The following is an 18,406-nucleotide window of genomic DNA, read 5'->3' as shown; positions in this document are numbered from 1 at the left end:
ACTGAAGCAGTCAACGGAGCACAAGGCAACTTTACACTTAATGCACTAAGTGTAGATGGATCTTCGCTTCTGTTCCCTATGTTGCATGTTGTTGCAAAAAACGCGGTCATGTATACCTTTTTCTCGTGTGCCTGTGCTTGGCATATAACCAATGCTTGGTTATAAATAAATGCTTGGCATAGCTTGTGTACAGTAAAGTGTTCTTTACCCTTGAGTCTGTCAGGAACTGCATGATGCATTGTTGCTGGCACCCCATGCATCACAACACTGCCCTCCACCCCATATTTCATGAGTAGTTGGCACACTAGAGCAACACTGAATGTACGGATTGGTGGTCTCTTGCCAGAATTCACGAGATAGGTGTTGAAACAGTCCAGCATTACAACGTCAACGAGGTGGAATCACAATTTCTTCGTCCACTTCACAGATTTTCGCATGCACTTGATGGTACCAACCATAATGTCACATTTATCTACTGACTGCATATTTAAATTGTAGTCAATGACATAATCAGGTTTATACATTGGCAACCTTGTTGCAAAGTTCACTTTGCCACTGTCCAACACGACAACTATTCACACCGGTGCTAACATATTCACCTTGCGTCTGTCCGTTCAGTGCACAGATAACATTTTATCACACTTTCGCAGCTGGCATTCACCCACTGCAATACCAATGCCAAACACTAGCCTTTCCCCCCTGTGGGCCTTACCTAGGAGTTACCTTGGATTTTTTCTGGGGCTTAGCGTCCCCGCGGCCCGGTCGTCGACCAGGCCTCCTCATTGCTGGACTGATCAACCAGGCTGTTTGACGCGGCTGCTTGCAGCCTGACGTATGAATCACAGCCTGGTTGATCAGGTATCTTTTGAAAGTGCTTATCCAGTTCTCTCTTGATCGCTGTGAGGCCAGTTATGCCCCCTTATGTGTAGTGGAAGCGTGTTGAACAGTCTCTGGCCTCTGATGTTGATAGAGTTCTCTCTCAGAGTACCTGTTGCACCTTTGCTTTTCAACGGGGGTATTCTGCACATCCTGCCATGCCTCCTAGTCTCATGTGGTGATATTTCTGTGTGCAGGTTTGGGACCAGTCCCTCTAATATTTTCCACGTACTGTATAGATTATTATGTATCTCTCCCACTTGCGCTCAAGAGAGTACAGATTTAGGCTCTTTAGTCGGTCCCAATAGTTTAGATGTTTTACTGAGTGGATTCTAAAAGCAAAGGACCTCTGCACGCTCTCCAGGTCAGCAATTTCTCCAGCTTTGAAAGAGGCTGTCATTGTGCAGCAGTACTCTACTCTAGAGAGCACTAGCGTCTTGAAAAGTATCATCATCGGTATAACATCTCTAGTGTGAAAGGTTCTTGATATCCAACCTGTCATTTTTCTTGCAGTTGTGACGGCTACTTTATTGTCTTCTTTGAAGGTAAGGTCTTCCGATATGAGTACACCCAAATCCTTTATATTGCCTTTTCGTTCTATGTTATGTTTTGACTGCGTTTTGTACGTGGTTTCCGTTTTTATATTTTCATTTTTTCCGTAGCGCATAAGCTGGAACTTATCTTTGTTAAACGCCATATTATTTTCTGTAGCCCATGGAAAGACCTGATTTACATCTGATTGGAGGTTTGCCGTGTCCTCTCTGCTATCTACTCTCATGAAAATCTTAGTGTCATCTGCAAAGGATGATACAGTGCTATAGATTGTGTCCTTGTCTATATCCAATACGAGGATGAGAAAAAGTACTGGAGCAAGCACAGTACCCTGGGGGACTGAGCTCTTCACGGTTGATGGACCGGATTTTATTTTGTTGACTATTACATATTGGGTTCTGTTAGTCAGGAAATTATAGATCCATCTGCCTATTTTTCCGGTAATTCCTTTTGAACGCATTTTATGTGCAATAACACCATGGTCACATTTGTCAAAGGCTTTTGCGAAATCTGTGTGAATTACCTCAGCATTTTCTTTGTTTTCCATGGCATCTAATGCCATGCCATAGTGGTCCAGCAACTGTGACAGGCAAGAGCGCCCAGTTCTGAAACCATGTTGTCCGGGATTATGGAGATGCTGTGATTTCATGTATTTTGTGATCTTACTTCTTAGCACTCTCTCAAAGATTTTTATGATGTGCGATGTTAGTGCTATCAGTCTGTAATTTTTTGCCTCTGCCTTATTTCCTCCTTTATGGAGTGGTGCTATCTCTGCTGTTTTTAGTATGTCAGGGATAATGCCAGTATCTAGGCTTTACCTCCAAAGAATGTTAAGGGCCTGTGATAGTGGTTTTTTACAATTCTTGATGAATATGGAGTTCCAAGAATCAGGATCTGGTGCAGAGTGCATAGGCATACTGTTTATGGCTTCCTCAAAATCCAGTGGGGTTAGGGGTGATGTCTGATTTGATGTTGGTATTATATCCATGAAAAATTTATTTGGGTTATCAATCTTTAGTGAGTTTAGTGGCTCGCTGAAAACAGAGTCGTACTGCTTCCTCAGTATCTTGCTCATTTCTTTGTTGTCATTGTCATCAGTGAAAATTACACCTCCCTTTCGCAGGGGCCCGATACTAGATGTGGTTTTTGATCTTGATTTTGCATAGAAGAAAAAATATTTAGGATTTCTATCTATTTCACTGATGACCTTTTCCTCTCTTTGCCTCTCCTGGGTTTTGTATGATTCTTGTAGCTTGAGTTCAATTGTTTTTATTTCTCTACCTAACCTTCTTCATCGTTCTTGAGATAGGGTGCAATTCTCAAGTTGTTCCGCAATTCGTTTTCTTCGCCTATAAAGGGAATGACGTTCCCTTTCCAATCTGCATCTCTCTCTTTTCTGGGGGGAGCCCCGTCGGCTCCCCGGAGCTATCCCAGGCTGATATGCTAATGTCAGACTTTGGCATCAGTCATGTGTATGGAGTTCTTAGGCCTACCGGGGACCACGGCCAGAACCGGGCCCCCTCAGAGAGGCAAGGGGAGCAATGGCCTATAGAAGCCCCCGTGTAGTTGGAAGCATTCTATGTCTGCCATCGACCGGAACAGGCACCCAGAAAGGTAAGCGCCCCAAAACAAACCCCTATTCTGGTTAAAATTGCTACCTAAAACCGAACTAGTGGATAGAACTCCCCAACCGAAAACAAGCAAACTAGTGTGACGTCACACACTGCCGCGCCGCTGTCTGCGCAGCTCCCCCCTCCCCGGGAGGGGGAAGGGGGAGCCCCAGACCCCCCGCGCCGGCTACCCACACCTCAGTTCTTGAGGCTGATGCTATAGGCGATGGTCGTGTGCTCTGGCTCCGGTGTCGCTACTGCACTGTGCTTTGAGTGTGGTGTTAGTTTTGTGGGTGCGAGAGCCAGGAGTTATCTTCAGTACTCGGGCTGCATGCGCCTAGGGCTGCCTTCCCTAGGTGCCCTGTAAGTACTGCCCTTGGGGCTTGGGGCCACCTTCCACAGGCTCCTCGGGGTCTGCCTCTGCTGGTCCGTTTTACCTTTCGGTTTTTCGGCCGCCTGTTGGGCTCTTGGGTGTTCTGTTCTCCCTTGTTACCGGCAGGTAAGAGGCAGTTTGCACTGGTAGGGGCGCAGGGTGCTGCTCAGCTTGTAATTCCCGACATCGCGGCCGGCTCTGTTCCTTGGGGTTCGCTGTCCTCTTGCGGGGTTTTGTTTTTCTTTTTGTTTTTGCCTGGTGGGGGTTCTGTCATTTTATTCAGTTTGTTTTTGCCCTTCCACTGTTATCCTCGGTGGCGCCCCCTGCTAGGTCCCCGTGAGTGTACACGTCCCTGGGGTTCAGCTTTAGAAGTTTGCTTGGTAGTTTTGGGCGCCGGTTTGCAGCACCCTGCCTGGGACTACCTGAGCGCGAGTCCTCTTAAAGTAAACGCTCAGGACCCTGGGAATCCCCTAGGGGGCGCGTGGGTCCGATGGATGTGACCCCGGAGTCCCCACTCGCTGTGTGCGAGTTTGAGGGTTGCTCGGTCCCCTTGTCTCAGGGTGACCCTCGTTGTTTTTGCCTCTGCCACGCTGCCTGTTGGGTCGGTGATACTTTCGACCCTGAGTCCTGTGAGTGTTGCTGCTTGCTTGTGACTCAATTTACCCAATCCTCTGATGATTCTATTCGGGTACAGGCGGCACGTGCGTTGCAGTCTAGGTTTCGTCTGTTGCAACGCGCTCGGTTGGTTGCTTCCCCGGATGCCCCGGGGCTGCCCCGCTTTGCTTTTCGAGACCCGGACTTGGGGGTGGGGGTCGCTTCGATCCTGGTTCAGTCCGCACCTCCTCGTCCTTCCCCTTCTGTTCGTTCTGGTCCCCCGCCCCTGCTTCCGGCCCCGAAGCGTCTGAGGGTTTCGGGGTCGGAGCAGGGGTTACTTGATCTCGAGACTCGGGCAGCTTCGGGGGTTGCCCCTTCCGGGGGGGTGGCAGAGGCATTCGAGTCTTGTCTCCCGGCCGAAGCTTCAGGGTCTGACCAGTGGGCCCCCCTTCCTCCAGCTTTTCCGGCTGCTCCGTCCTTGTCTTGTGGGGTCGGGGCTTGGGGAGAGGACTCGGCCTCGGGTCCTGTGGTGACGGACCTCGAGGCTGGGGAGGGGCTGACTTGGGGGCCTTGGGCCCCGCTGGACCCCGCCTGGGTTTTTCTTCCCACTGAGCGGGGCTTATTGTTACAAGGAGTGGGGTTTTCTTTCCCCCCCTCTGCGTACGAGTTGGATTTGGTGTCGGCCCCTCCCCGGGTACGGTTCCGTGTTCCCCCGGGTACGTCGGTTCCGTCCTTCCGGAGGTTTTCGGCTTATCGCATCCAACCTGGTGTGGTGCGAGCGGCCTTTGCAGCTTACCTCCTGCGTGACCCGGATTATGCCTCGGAAATGGATCCGTCCACGTTCAGGTTTGGGACTTCGTTCCCTTTCTGGCTCCGTTACGAGGTTCCGGAGTCGTCCTGGCTAGCAGACTGCCCCTTGTTTGGTCTGGATTCCTGGCATTCTTTGTCGTTCCCGCACGCTGGAGTGGCGGGAAGCTTCCACGGTGCTTCAGGTTTTCCTGGGGGGTGAACTTGAGTACCTGAATGAGTGCTTGTTTGCCCCTGCCCTTCCCCGCGATGTGGGCGTTATTCAGCTCCATGTGCAGGTTCCCTCCCTTTCGGCGGCGCTCGTGGCGGAGGACTTGCGCGCTCGGGGCCTTTTGTGTTCGGCCTTGCGGTTCTTTTCCCTCCTGGAGCTGTCTTCGGATTGGCTCGTGGAGGATGTGGGGACGCTTGGGTCAGTCCCGGGGTCCGGCACCTTGTCCTCGGCTGCGCGTTCGTCGGCTGCCTTGTTGAAGCTGTTCACGCCGATTTTGCGGGATGCGGTTTCCCTGTTCTATGCTTCCCGTCTCGCGTGTCGGCAGGCGGTGCTGGGTTCCTCCGTGGAATCTGCTTGGGCTCTGGCTCTTAGGCGTTCTTCACCTTTTTGTCCTCTCCTGTTTGGGGAGTCGGCTGTGGCGCAGTTTATTCAGGCTGCGTCGGCGGCTTGTCGTCCGATGTCGGACTTGTTGGTTTTCCGGGGGTCCCGGGGTGGGTCTTCCCGGAAAGGTCGTGCCAGGGCTCGGGGTTCCTCTCGTCGTGGTAGACCTCTGGTGTCAGGTTTGGGGTTGGCTCCTCCTGCGGACCCTCCCTCGTCTGGTCGGCGCGGTGTTCGCGCTGTGCGGGGTTCTGGGTCTCGTAAGGGTTGCCGGCCCTTTCGCGGTTTGCCCCTTTGACGGGGCGATGGGGGGCGGCTTGCGCTGTTCGCCCGCGCCTGGTCCCACGATTCGTGGGCCTTTCGGGTCATGTCTCGCGGCCTGCGGTGGCGTTGGGTGGCCCCTCCCCCCTTTGGGGGGTCGGGGCTGGCAGGGCAGGCTTCTTCCCCTGCGCTCTGTCGAGTCGTCTTGGAGTGGGTACGCTTGGGCGTCGTCGAAACGACGTCGTCCCTCAGATGGGTTTCCCGTCTGTTTCCGGTTCCGAAACGGGACTGCGCGGACCTGTGGTTAATTCTGGACTTGTCCCGTCTGAACCCCTGGGTTCATTGCCCCTCCTTTCGGATGACTACGCTGTCTCAGGTTCGGCTCCTCTTGGAGCCGGGAGCTTGGATGGTGTCCCTGGACCTCCGGGACGCTTATTGGCATGTCCCGATTCATCCGCGGTTCAGGGACTGGCTCGGTTTTGTAGTGGGGCGTCTGAGTTACCGGTTTCGTTGTCTCCCGTTCGGGTTGAACCTGGCACCTCGCGTGTTCACACGCCTTACACGGGTTGTGGTGGCTCGTTTGCGTCTCCTAGGTGTTCGGGTGTTGGCCTACCTCGACGACTGGCTGGTTTGGGCTCCCAGCCAGTCAGCTTGCTTGCTAGCCAGGGATTTGGTTCTTTCCCAGCTCGCCGGGTTCGGGTTCTTGGTGAACTGGAGGAAGTCCCATCTGGTTCCCTCTCAGGTTCGGACTTGGCTGGGTCTCGTGTGGGACTCTCGAACCGCCTCCTTGTCTCTCCCTCCGGAGTCTCTCCTGCGGCTGCGGTCCCGCCTTCGTCTGTTTCTGGAGGGCCCTCGGGTCACCCGGCGGTTGCTCGAGGGGCTGTGCGGGAGCCTGAACTTCGCGATGGTGGTCTACCCGCCGGGTCGGGTTTGGCTTCGACGGCTGTTCTGGTTCCTTCGGGGTTCCCCCTTCCGCCTCTCTCGCGATCGCAGAGTTCGACCCCCGGGGGACTTGCGTCGGTTGCTGCGTCACCGGCTTCCTCTTCGGGTTTTTCGGGGTTCAGTGCCTTGGCGCCTACCCGAGCCCTCGCTTGATGTGTACACGGATGCGTCGTCTCTCGGCTGGGGTTTTGTGACCAGTGCTCACCAGGCCGGCCAGGGGCGTTGGGATCCGTCCTTCCGTCGAGCTCACAGTACGGTGCGGGAGTTCGCGGCAGTGTGGTTTGCTCTGGGGAGGATTCGGGTGGCCCGCGGATCGACGATTCGGCTCCATTCGGACTGCTCTCCGGTGGTTCATTGCCTGAACCGCGGGGGTTCGATGCGGTCCTTGTCTCTTTGGGGTTGGTCGCTTTGGGTGACTCGTCTGCTGAGTTCTCGGGGTTTGGCTCTCCTGGCGGTTCACGTACGGGGCGTGTCCAACGTTTTGGCCGACGCCCTGTCTCGCTTCGTTCCCCTCTCCACGGAGTGGACGGTCGACGACGAGTCCTTCCGTTGGCTTTGCCAGACGTTCGGGCGCCCCGAGGTGGACCTCTTCGCGTCGGTGTGGTCGCGGCGTCTTCCAGTTTATACGGCGCCCTTCCCCGATTGCGAGGCCGTCGGGGTCGATGCCTTTCGGCTCGACTGGTCGAGGTGGGGGTTCCTGTACCTCTTTCCCCCGGTTCGGCTGTTGCTCCAGGTCCTGACTCGCTTAGAGACTTACCGGGGGAGAGTTGTCCTTCTGGCCCCTTGGTGGCCGGCCCAGCCTTGGTTTCAGGCGCTGGTTGCTCGGTGTCCGAACCCGAGGGTTTTCCCGCGGCTCCGCCTCTTTCAGCAGATCGGGCCGGTACGTCACGTAGCTGGTTCGATCTTCTCCTCGAGTCTTCGCGTATGGTTTTTTTGACTCGAGTCTATCATCATCTCTATGGTGATCAGGTGGCCTCCTTGTTGGTGTCCCACCTGAGGGCTTCTTCTCGGCGGCAGTATGAAGTTTCCTGGCGGTCCTTCCGTTTCTTTTTGCGTCTTCGTCGTCTTAGCTCCTTGTCTGTTCGGGTGGTCTTGTCCTTCCTCTCGTGGTTGTTTCAGGACCGTCATCTTATGCCTAACACTGTCGCTTCGTATCGTGCGGCGCTGGCGGAGCCGCTTCAGCTTGCTTTCGGTATCGATGTTACGTCTGCGCCGTTTCGCAAGCTGTCTCGTGCATTGTTTCACCTCCGGCCTGCTCATGCGTCGCCTGAGCCGTCCTGGTCTTTGGACAGAGTGCTCGCTTTCCTTTCATCTCCTCGTTTCGTTGTGGCCCCTTCGGTCCAGGATTGTTTTTCCAAGGCACTTTTCTTGTTGGCTTTGGCCTCTGGGGGTCGGGTAGGGGAGCTTCATGCTCTCCTCCGGCGCAGGGGTTTCTGCTCTTTTGGTCGTGGTGATAGTTTTGTTCGTTTGCAGCCGTCTCCTTCTTTTCTGGCGAAGAATGAGACTGCTGCGTTCCGGAGGGGTCCATGGGTGGTTGATGCTTGGTTGGTCAGGCCGGGGGTGCATCATGTTTTGTGTCCGGTTGCGGCGCTTCGCCGTTATTTGTGTGCCACAGCTTCTGTGTCCGGGGACGCACTGTGGGTTGATCCGGTTTCCCTTCTTCCCTGTTCGCGGGTTCGGGTCTCTCAGGTCGTCCGCAGGGTTATTAGGTCCAGCCAGCCTGCGGTCTATCCCCGTGCCCATGACGTTCGTAAGTTCGCGGCTCTTGCTGCCGTCTTTGGGAATATGTCTTGGTCTGATATTCGGGCGCGGGGATTTTGGCGGTCGAACAGGGTCCTGGCTGCTCGTTACCTTGTGAATGTCCCTGGGCCTCGTCGGGCCTGTGTTGCTTTGGGTCGGCGGTTGCAGCCAGTTGTCTCGGCTTCGAGTTGAGGGGTGAGCGACGACCGCCTCCCGGGTAAGTCCCTCTTTTTCTGTCTGTGGGTAGTTAGCTCCGGGGAGCCGACGGGGCTCCCCCCAGAAAACCAGCGTTGAATGTAATGAAACGCCATTTTCTGGGTGAGTCCCGGAAGCTCCCCGGCATCCCTCCCTCCCTCCGGTCGGCGGTTTTTCGCGTTTTTGACATCCAGCCTCAAGAACTGAGGTGTGGGTAGCCGGCGCGGGGGGTCTGGGGCTCCCCCTTCCCCCTCCCGGGGAGGGGGGAGCTGTGCAGACAGCGGCGCGGCAGTGTGTGACGTCACACTAGTTTGCTTGTTTTCGGTTGGGGAGTTCTATCCACTAGTTCGGTTTTAGGTAGCAATTTTAACCAGAATAGGGGTTTGTTTTGGGGCGCTTACCTTTCTGGGTGCCTGTTCCGGTCGATGGCAGACATAGAATGCTTCCAACTACACGGGGGCTTCTATAGGCCATTGCTCCCTTGCCTCTCTGAGGGGGCCCGGTTCTGGCCGTGGTCCCCGGTAGGCCTAAGAACTCCATACACATGACTGATGCCAAAGTCTGACATTAGCATATCAGCCTGGGATAGCTCCGGGGAGCCTCCGGGACTCACCCAGAAAATGGCGTTTCATTACATTCAACGCTGGTTTTTTTCTTAGGGGTATGCGGTTTGAGCATATTTCTAGTGCTACTGAGCTTATTTTTTCCAGGCAATGGTTCAGGTTTGCATTTTATAGCTGTTCTTCCCAGCTTATTTCAGTGAAGTCTTGGTTTATTTGCTCCCAGTTTATCTGTTTTATTATTGAAGTTGAATTTGCTGAAATCTCTTCCACCGGGAATCGGGATTGGTTTTGAAGGTCTATTCCCCATGCTTATCAGAACTTCAATTAAGTTGTGATATGAATAACAGGTATTTGTAATCATTATGTTCCTGATCAATTCATCATTATTGGTGAAAATGAGGTCCAGCGTGTTCTCCTTCCTAGTTGGTTCTACTATTTGCTGGTTTAACCCTTAAATGGCGCATGGCTATATACCATTTGATACCCACAGGCGCATACAAAAAAAAAAAAAAAAATCTTTTTTTCTTCCTAATCTGTTAATTTGTGTTTACTGATCATGGGAAAAATAATAAAAAAATCGTAAGTGGCATATATTGCCCACTATAGGGCGGGGAAGTCTGGCAAAAATTAGGCGCTGACTCAGCGTACGTCCCAGGCGGTCTGTTGATCGCCAGCTGTCAGGCAGGAGTTGCCACAAAGAGATAATTACCTAATTATTTCAATGTCTCTGATTGATTTTTCATAGTTTTTTTGCTGTAATATTATTCAATAGTGTGTAGTTTGATATATTTATATAATAAAATGAGTGAATCATTGCTGTACTCAAAAATATGGTGTGCATATTGTTGATTCAATTATGTTCATCAATCAGTGAACAAATACTTTGTCGGTTATTACACTATATACACAGGTTATATATAAGTATCTGCATGTTTTGTTCACCATAACGAACAACTAAGTTGCTATTATGAGTCAAAAAGTAACGAGGAGTGACCGCTATGTACCAGCCAGCCACTCACGCCCTCCTCAAGTCACCTGACTCACCCACATTCTCCTCCCACAATACTGTTTTTTGCTTTTATTCACTATATACAGACGCTATATATAAGTATCTACATTCGTGTTCACCATAACGAACCACTAAGTTGGTATGCTGAGTGGCAGTGGCAGTGGCAGGCAGTGGCAGCCCGCCACTGGCTGCCACTCCCTCCCTCACCTCAGCTGACTTGCCACCATTCTCCACCCACCGTATTGTTTTTGCATTTATATATAGACGTTATATATAATTATTTACATGTTTTGTTCACTATAACTGTACATCAAAGCTTGTATGGTGAGTAAAGGCACAAAGACGTAGGACCTCACAGTGTCAGCTGATGGCTGCCGCCCTCAAGGCCAGACACACTAATATTTCTCCTCCAACAATACTGTTTGTGGTGTTATTACGCTATATACACACATTATATATAAATATCTACCTGTTTTATTCACCATACTTGTACAAGTAAACTGGTATGGTGCCCAAAGACCATCGTGGTAACCAGTAAACAACACCGTCGTCTGCACGGTGGCGTCGTGCAGACGACGCCACCACCCTCACCAAAATGGCGGCTCCCAACCTACTCCTCTTGCTGTTTATACCCTCTATACACACGTTATATATAAGTATCTACATTTGTGTTCACCATAGCGAACCACTAAGCTGGTATGGTGAGTGCAGTCAATAAAAGGTGGCCACACACACTCAAAAGACAACGCCACCATCCTCCCTCCCACAGCATTACTCCTCCCTCCATGGCGCACAGTGCCAAATATCACCACAATCCTGCTATTATCAGAACCCTGGTCAGTTTTATCACAGTCAGGGGTCTTCTGTAATAATATCGCTACATAATAGCATGAACAAGTATATTATGGCATTTTTAGGCGATGCTGTGGTCACAAGCTGAACAGAAGTGCTGTGAGCTCATGCTGCGTGCATCAGACTTGGTAGCTGACTCAATACTGAGGCCCCTAACACCCGGGAGTTTGGCCCACGATTTTTTTTTTAAATGGCGTCTGCTTACAAGAGCCCTGATGAAGGTGTGGTAAACCCCGTGTATCCGCAGGCCGTTTAAATTTTGCGTAGTACTCCAAAGCATCACATGATGCGATGCGCAATTTACTGCAAGTCGGTCAAAGCATCATATGATGCGATGCGCAATTGAAGGGTTAAAGTGGTGGACCAGTGGGTGTTGACCAGGGGGTGTCGACTGGTGGGTGTTGACCAGTGAGTACACTAGTAACCTGGGTACATTACACTTATTGGAAACACTTACTAGTAAGCACCAGCCCCTACACTCCTCTACCACCCTAAGCCCTTCTTTCTCCCCCACCCCCTTATCCCCTCCCTCCTCCCCCACCCCCCCTAAGCCTTCCCTTCTCCCCCACCTCCCCCAAGCTCTCTTTCCTCCTCCACCTCCCCCAAGCCCTCTTTCCTCTCCCTCTCCCCCAAACCCTTCTTTCTCCCCCAAACCCTTCTTTCTCCCCCAAGCCCTCCCTTCCCCCCCACCCCCTCCGGGCCCTCCTTCCCCCCAAACCCCCCTCTTCTTCCCATCCCCCCAAGCCCTCTCTTCTCCCCCACCCCTCCAAGCCCTCACTTTGCCCCTATCCTCCCCAAACCAAATCCTCCCAGCCCCCCCACAACCCAGGTCCCCCTCACTCGGCTCCCCTCACGACCCAGGGCCGCCCCCCCAATCCTCCTCCCCATCCAGACCCTCCATGTTTACCTACTCCAGTGGAATCAACAGAAACTATGGATGGACAGAAAAGAGCTTCAAGGTGATTACACGAACATAGATGGGATTACAAACAAGGTGAGTGAATTTAGGGAAAGAGCACAAGAAGTAAACCCAGATGTAATTGGAATCACGGAAACAAAACTCTCAAGACTCATAACAAATGCGGTGTTCCCCCAGGATTACACTGTAATAAGGAAAGAGAGGGAGGGTAGGGGAGGAGGCAGAGTGACCGAGGCAGAGAAAGGAATGGAGTTTCAAGGAGATGGTTATCCCAGGCTGTGAAGGGTTTAGAGACTACATAACAGGCACCATGACGATGGGAGGACCTAGAGTAGTAGTAGCAATGATATATAACCCTCCAACAAATAACAGAAGACCCAGACAAGAGTATGACAGAAACAACATGGCAGTTATTAACATAATTGAGAGGGCAGCCTCTGCTGCCTGTAGAAATCGATCCCATCTGCTCATCATGGGGGACTTCAATCACGGAAGGATAGACTGGGAGAACAAGGAACCGCACGGAGGAGAGGATACATGGAGAGCCAAACTAGTGGAGGTGGGGACAAGAAACTTTCTAAGCTAACATGTCAGGGAACCCACTAGGATGAGGGGAAACAATGAACTAGCGAGACTTGACCTAATCTTCACTCTGAAGGACTCCGACATAAGGGAAATTGACTTCGAGGGCCCAGTAGGAATGAGCGATCACAGTGTACTGACGTTTGAGTATCTGGTCGAAGAAGGCTAAAGTACTCGAGAAAAGGAACTGAAAGCAAAAGGCTAGCATTCAGCAAGGGAAATTATGAGGAGATATGAAAATTCCTAACGGATATAACATGGAAATCAGAGCTAAGGGGAAAGATGGCCCAAGACATGATGGACTACATGACACAGAAGTGCAAGGAGCCAGCAAAAAAGTTTATCCCGGCCCAAAAGGTAAAAATTGAAATGCAGATGAGAAACCCATGGTTTAATCAGAGATGTAAGCTAGCTAAGCAACAAAGTAAAAGAGCATGGAGAAACTATAGAAATAATAGGACACTTGAGAGCAGAGAAGATTACCAGAGAGCCAGGAATGAATATGTCAGGGTGAGAAGAGAGGCAGAAGAGCAATATGAAAATGACATAGCAAGCAAGGCGAAGACCCAACCCAAATTGCTGCACAACCACATCAGGAGAAAGACAATAGTGAAGGAACAGGTAATGAAACTGATGATAGGGGCAGACAGATTAACTACAAATGACAAAGAAGTGTGCGAGGTACTAGATATAAAATTCCAGGAAGTCTTCACATTAGGGCAAGGAGACGTTCCAGAGATAAGAGAAGGAATAATTAACCAGGCACCACTAGAGGAATCTGAGATTACCAGTGGAGATGTAAGGAAGTTTTTGTTAGAGTTGGATGTGACAAAGGCTATAAGCCTGGATTGAATATCACCATGGATACTAAAGGAAGGAGCAGAAGCACTGTGCCTGCCACTCTCCATGGTGTATAACAAATCACTGGTAACGGGTGAACTGCCAGAAATTTGGAAGGCGGCAAACATAGTCCCGATATACAAGAAGGGGGATAGTCAGGAAACACTGAACTACAGGCCAGTGTCCCTAACTTGCATACCATGCAAGCTAATGGAGAAAATTGTGCAAAAAAAGCTAGTCGAACACCTGGAGTGAAGGAACTTTGTGTCACAACACCAATGTGGTTTTAGGGATGGCAAGTCATGACTCGCAGGATTAATTGAATTCTACGATCAGGCAACAAAAATCAGACAAGAAAGAGGGGTGGGCAGACTGTATATTTTTGGATTGCCAGAAAGCCTTTGACATAGTGCCACACCAGAGACTAGTGTGAAAGCTGGAGATGCAGGCAGGAGTGAAAGGGAAGGTACTCTATTGGATAAGGGAGTACCTAAGTAACAGAAGGCAGTGAGTCACTGTGCGGGGTGAGGTTTCAGATTGGTGAGACGTCACCAGTGGATTCCCGCAGGGTTCAGTCCTTGGACCCATACTGTTTCTTATATATGTAAATGATCTTCCAGATGGTATAGAATCATTCCTCTCATTGTTTGCTGATGATGCAAAAATTATGAGGAGGATTTAGATGGAGGAATACAGTATGAGACTACAAGATGACCTAGACAGACTGCATGAATGGTCCAACAAATGGCTACTAAAGTTCAACCCGAGTAAATGTAAGGTAATAAAACTAGGCCGTGGAAACAGGAGGCCAGACACAGGATATAGAATGGGAGATGAAGTCCTTCATGAAACGGACAGAGAGAAGGATTTTGGAGTTGATATCACATCAACCCTGTCTCCTGAAGCCCACATCAAAAGAATAACATCTGCGGCATATGTGAGGCTTGCTAACATCAGAACTGCCTTCAGGAACCTATGTAAGGAATCATTCAGAACCTTGTTTACCACATATGTAAGAGCAATCCCGGAGTATGCGGCCCCAGCATGGAGTCCATACTTGGTCAAGCACAAGGTGAAGCTTGAAAAGTTCAGAGATGTGCCACTAGGCTAGTCCCAGAAATAAGAGGCATGAGTTACGAAGAAAGGCTGCGAGAAATGCACCTCACGGCGCTAGAAAACAGAAGAGTAAGGGGAGACATGATCACTACCTACAAAATTCTCAGAGGAATTGATAGGGTAGATAAAGATAAACTGTTTAACACGGGTGGTTTGTGAACAAGGGGACACAGGTGGAAACTGAGTACCCAAATGAGCCACAGGGACGTTAGAACTTTTTCAGTGTCAGAGTAGTTACCAGATGGAATGCATTAGGCAGTGATGTGGTGGAGGCTGACTCCATACACAGTTTCAAATGTATATATGATAGAGCCCAGTAGGCTCAGGAATCTGTACATCAGTTGATTGACAGTTGAGAGGTGGGACCAAAGAGCCAGAGCTCAACCCCCGCAAGCACAATTAGGGAGCCGGTCGGCCGAGCGGACAGCACGCTGGACTTGTGATCCTGTGGTCCTGGGTTCGATCCCAGGCGCCGGCGAGAAACATTGGGCAGAGTTTCTTTCACCCTATGCCCCTGTTACCTAGCAGTAAAATAGGTACCTGGGTGTTAGTCAGCTGTCACGGGCTGCTTCCTGGGGGTGGAGGCCTGGTCGAGGACCGGGCCGCGAGGACACTAAAAAGCCCCGAAATCATCTCAAGGTGAGTACACACCTTAGGGGGGCCTCGTAGCCTGGTGGATAGCGCGCAGGACTCGTAATTCTGTGGCGCGGGTTCGATTCCCGCACGAGGCAGAAACAAATGGGTAAAGTTTCTTTCACCCTGAATGCCCCTGTTACCTAGCAGTAAATAGGTACCTGGGTGTTAGTCAGCTGTCACGGGCTGCTTCCTGGGGTGTGTGTGTGTGGTGTGGAAAAAAAAGTAGTTAGTAAACAGTTGAGAGGAAGGCCGAAAGAGTAAAGCTCAACCCCCGCAAACACAACAAGGTGAATACACACACACACAGTAGGTACTCGGGGTGGGCCTACCGGGAATGGCCCTCATTTACACACAACGGACTTAATTTTGTATGTAATTTGTTCACTTGATATTACTGGCCTTGACAGTGCCACATACACCAGTGTTGTGGTCAAGGAGGAATCTGGTCAGCAAGGGGCTGGTATAGTAGTTGTCCGTGTACAGGATATGCTCTTTTATTCAGCAATGGTTGCATAAGAGTTTTCACAACACTGCATGAGACCCCATGTGGATCTTGACCTGGTATGTCACTGAACCTGAATACAATATCATGTCTATGACCATACCAGTTTTGCAGTCACATAACACGAAGAAATTTATTCCAAACCTGTGCCGCTTTGATGGTATGTACTGCTTGAACGCCAGTTATCCCTTGAAGAGAAAAAGAGATTCATCTATCAATACATTCTGTGCTAGTACAAAATAGTCACAAAACTTTCCTCTCAATTCACAAAATATCTTCTGCACTTTCCACAGTGTTGTGTCTGTCTTCATTAGCATTGTTCTCAAAGTACAGGCACCTGAAAAGCAGCAGGAACCTATCACGTGACATGTACTTGTTGAACAAGGGAGTTGAAACATGGCTATCTTCGTTCTAATAATCCTGGATCATGTGTTTATTTGCATGCCTCATCATCATGCACAGTGCTAAAAACACGTACATTTCCTCAATAGTCATGTCTTTCCAATGTGTCAATCAAGAGGCAGGTAAAATTCCAGAGTCGATGAGTTCCAGAGCATATCGGTTCGTCTCTGCAATGAGATGAATGACTGATTGAAATATGTCATAAAATAATAAATTTCAGGCATATCATCACCAGTATAAGTAAATAATGGTGTCACACCAACATCGGTGTCATCAATTGCTAGAATTTGTGGGACAAAATTCTCACAATCCTGCCACACTAATACACCCGTGTTTTTGGTTTTGGCGCTAACACCACGGCCAACATAAGCATGAGCACCACCAGCACGGGTGCCAACACGAAGGCTCCGTCATCTTGAGCTGGAGCTCCATCTGGAGTATGCCAGGAGATGAGGCTGTTTTGCATAGTATAGGCCTACCATGAACACCTGATGCCGAGGGCGCATTCTCGGCATTGTCCTCAGGCGACGTGACATACTGGCGCTTGCCTCGGCGAGGGGCTGGGGCAGCAAAACTCCGCCTAGTAACACCATAGTCACTTTTACTCGGGTTATCAACACTGCTTGTAACTTGAGCTTATGTCACTGAATGCAGAAAATGATTCGCCACATGTGCTATCACCAAAGTAGACTCATGTCAGGTGACACAGATGGTGATGGTAACTCCAGTTGTGTTGACCCAAGGCAGCATGGGAGGCCGGGCAAGGCGCTTATACTGTACACACACTTGACATCGTCAACTGCATTTTCCCCGTCACTCATGTCAGACCTCCCTGTGTTAGGTCTTTATCTGTATTGTAGTCTAAATCATCACTAATCGATAAATCATCAAACAATATGTCACATATTTTGTCCTTTGAGAGTCGTTTTGTAGCACCGCAGTTGACCTTGGACCTGAAGCTTGTAGATGATGCGTCAGACATCGTTACTACCTTGAAACTGAGGCTCCCCACAACCGTGGGGCACGCTGTGATTTTTTTTTCAAAATGGCGGACGATCACTCGAGGCCTTATGTATTCATTTCGTACCCGAGTCTCTGTGTGCCAGTTTTGAATCCTATGCTATACCTACGAGCGCCAGGTGGCACTCTGGGCACCCATGATCTATCGCCTCAAGGCGCTCTATGCGTCTTAAGGTATATAGATTTTTGGTGCTAGATCAAGTGCTATGGTTACTCCCGCCTACCCTCCTTACTCCCGCCCACCCTCCTTACTCCCGCCCATCCTCCTTAACCCTCAAACCGCTAGGGGCCCAAATGGAATTCACACCCACAGGCGCAACAAAAAAAAATAAAAAATAAAAAAAATTCTTTCGTCTTATAGAAGTGTTCATTTTTGTTCCCTGATCACGGAAAAAATAACAAAAAAATCGTAGGTGGCATATTTTAGCCGCAATAGGATAGGGAAGTGTGGCAAAAAAGGGGCGTTGGCAGAGCCTTCTCCAGACGAGGTCTACTCCGCCCGAGCTCTCAGACGGCAGTTGCCACAAATATATTATTACCTAATTATTTCAATGTCTCTGATTTATTTTTTCTTAGTTTTTTTGCAGTAATATTATTCCATACAGTGAATTGTGGTATATTTATTTAATAAAATGTGTGAACCATCGCTGTACTCAAAGTTATGGTGTGCATATTAGTGATTCAATTATTATGTTCATAAAACAATAAACAAATAGTTTTGCTGTTGTTACATTATATACACAGGTTATATATAAGTATCTGCATGTTTTGTTTACCATAACAAACTACTAAGTTGGTATTGTGAGTCAAAAAGCAACGAGGAGTGACCGCCAAACACCAGCGAGCCACTCACTGCCACTCCCTCCCTCAACACCTCCTCACTCGCCCTCATTCTCCTCCCACAATACTGTTTTTGCATTTATTCACTATACACAGACGTTATATATACGTATTTACATGTTTTGTTCACCATAACTGTACATCTAAGCTTGTATGGGGAGTAAAGGCACAGAGACGTAGCTACTCACATAGTCAGCTGATCGGCAGCCGCCCTCAAGGCCAGATGCACTAATATTTCTCCTCCAACAACAGTGTTTGTGGTGTTATTACGCTATATACACACATTACATATAAGTATCTACCTGTTTTATTCACCATACCTGTACAAATAAGCTGGTATGGTGCCCAAAGACCATAGTGGCCATCAGTAAACAACATGCCAAGTCGTGCAGACGACGCTTCTCCCTCACCAAAATGGCGACTCCCAACCTACTCCTCTCGCTGTTATCTCACACTATACACACGTTATATATAAGTATCTACATGTGTGTTCACCAGTGCGAACCACTAAGCTGGTATGGTGAGTGCAGTCAATAAAAGGTGGCCACACACAGTCAAAAGACGACGCCACAACCCTCCCTCCACA

The 18,406-nt window shown here is 49.9% G+C and overlaps 1 protein-coding gene across 10 annotated transcripts in view; it reads left to right on the top strand.

The window, feature by feature from the left end:
• The window catches only part of LOC123759294 (uncharacterized), a 309,434-nt gene that overhangs the window by 32,922 nt on the left and 258,106 nt on the right, over positions 1-18,406 (top strand). The gene's annotated exons all lie outside the window — the stretch shown is intronic.

The sequence above is a fragment of the Procambarus clarkii genome, chromosome 32 (assembly GCF_040958095.1).
Source record: "Procambarus clarkii isolate CNS0578487 chromosome 32, FALCON_Pclarkii_2.0, whole genome shotgun sequence".
NCBI classification, from domain to species: domain Eukaryota; kingdom Metazoa; phylum Arthropoda; class Malacostraca; order Decapoda; family Cambaridae; genus Procambarus; species Procambarus clarkii.
The sequence above is the reverse complement of the archived record's forward strand: the minus strand, read 5'-3'. Positions and strand labels throughout refer to the sequence as shown.